This window comes from Triticum aestivum, chromosome 2B (assembly GCF_018294505.1).
Source record: "Triticum aestivum cultivar Chinese Spring chromosome 2B, IWGSC CS RefSeq v2.1, whole genome shotgun sequence".
In the NCBI taxonomy this organism is placed as follows: Eukaryota; Viridiplantae; Streptophyta; class Magnoliopsida; order Poales; family Poaceae; genus Triticum; species Triticum aestivum.
This window is the reverse complement of record NC_057798.1, coordinates 43668897-43671141: the sequence shown is the minus strand read 5'-3', so window position 1 is coordinate 43671141 and position 2245 is coordinate 43668897. Positions and strand designations below refer to the sequence as shown.

Here is a 2245-nt window from a genome sequence, read left to right as displayed (position 1 = left end):
TTTTTTTTCTCTAAGCTTCATCTAGAAGCAATGCATAAAACTAAATATACTGTTGGCACTGGGAAGGTGATTTGGTATTACGATATCCGTTTGTTACCTCAAGTGACAACTTCTACATATATGTTACACGAAAATGATTAGTAAAACAATTAGTAACAATTAGTAACAATTCCACCATATTTGCAACTACTCATTACTTGCTTCACATATTAGACATAATATTTAAACTCGCATGTTGTGTCTAGTAGCACATATACATGTGTAGGAGCAATGTCGACAACCTTCGTGCATAGATGCATGATGAATAAAGATGCTTTCTAACTGAGATTCCTTCATGCCTGGTTTTATCTGCCTCATAACCTTGTAAAGTGAAAGTTAACAATCAGATGCGTTTAATTTAACTCTAAAAAAGTGTAAGTATGTGAGTTAGAAGTAGTAACACCTAAATGATAAATAGACACAGTGAATATTTTTGCGAATAGGATGTCTAAAATAATACTAGCAATGAAGTTGGAAACAAACTATTAGCATTGATAACTCTTTATACCTCAACGTGTGCTTTGGAGCTGACATCATTAGCATACTGAATGAAGTCAAGCTCCATGCCAGATTTTATAACACGACATTCAGTTAAGATAGGATGAAGCATGCTTAAATCAGTGTCAAACTTCTCTATCCCCTGGCATGGACAAAGAAAATGCATGGTAAGTTAGTAACCCAAATACAGAACAAGAAAGACAAAAGGTGTGGAAGATATTTACTTCTTTATACTTATTAGGTATGTATACCATATCAGAAAATGTAGATTTTACTTCAAGATGTAGTTGAGGTCCAAAAGAACATAGTAATGCAATATTAATGTGAGTGATTGCGCTTTCCAGTGACAGTATTTGACAAAACTATAAAACTAAGCATTGAAGTTCAAAAGAACATGGCAATGAAATATAACATGAATGATTGTGTTTTCCAGTTATAGTGTGTGGAAAAACTACAAGGCTAAGCATCGTAACTTGTTTCATAATAGTGTGGCTAATTATATACTTCGTATCACATACCTCAAAACTAGCAGGCTTTGAGTAATTTCCGCTGTCAGTAGTTCTTTCCGTATAAGAGAAAGAGAAGGGGCTCTCCATGCTCACTAAGTTGACATCGGAGAACCTGTGCAAGCTCATCAACATAGAAGAAAAAATCGACCTTGTACGTGTCCTATCCAGATTTAATGAAATATTAAGCAAAATCGGAGTGTAGCGGCACATGCACAATATGGTCTCTAGAATATTAAATACCTTGAAAAAAGACAAATCTTTTTCACCATTCCAAACTACGTCGTCAAGTGTCAACCTTGGAGCAAATAAGATAGATTGTCCAGAGGCAATGTCCTTGGTGAACAACAGAAGGACAAGTTAAAAAGATGGCATCAAATAAGCAAGAATTCACATCATAAATAACTAAGCAGTGAAACTACACATACGTATGTGTCGTCACTAGTAGAAAAGGGGGCAATGGTCCAGGCCAGGTCAGCCCATTAGTCCCGGTTCAATCCAGAACCAGGACCAATGGGGACACTGGACCCAGTTCGTGAGCCCCGGGGGCCGGCCGGGCCACGTGGGCCATTGGTCCCGGTTCGTCTGGACATATTGGTTCCGGTTGGTGGGACGAACCGGGACTAATGCGCCTCGCTCCTGGCCCACCATCATTGGTCCCGGTTGGTGGCTTGAACCGGGACCAAAGGCTGCCCTTTAGTCCCGGTTCACGCCACCAACCGGGACTAACGGGTTGGCCCTTGTTACGGTCAGAGTTTAGTCCCACCTCGCCAACCGAAGGGGAATCAGACCGGTTTATAAGCCCCTCCCTCTCTCCCTTTGTTGAGCTCCTCTCAAAATGAAAATAGATGCCCTTATATAGGAAATTTAATATAATTCATATTGAATTTCTCTGAAATTAGTAGAAATTTATTATGAATTTAGGTTGAATTTTCTCTATAAGCGCATCTATGCTCATTTCTGAGCAGTTTTTTATATAGTTTTTTTTCCTTTTCTGCTATATTTATTTTTTTCTTTTCATTTCTGAGTTGTAATAAGTCATTAAAAATAAGCATCTATGCTCATTTTTTAGTTAAGTTAATCACATCTATTTTTTCTTCTATTTATTTCTGAATTGTAATAAGTCATTAAAAATAAGCATCTATGCTCATTTTTTAAGTAAATTTAATCACAACTATTTTTGCTTCTATTTATTTCTGAGT

General features: G+C 37.3%; 1 pseudogene; it reads right to left on the bottom strand.

Annotated features, from left to right (window-relative positions):
• LOC123040286 (xaa-Pro dipeptidase-like) overlaps positions 1–2245 on the bottom strand; it is a 12116-nt pseudogene that overhangs the window by 4955 nt on the left and 4916 nt on the right.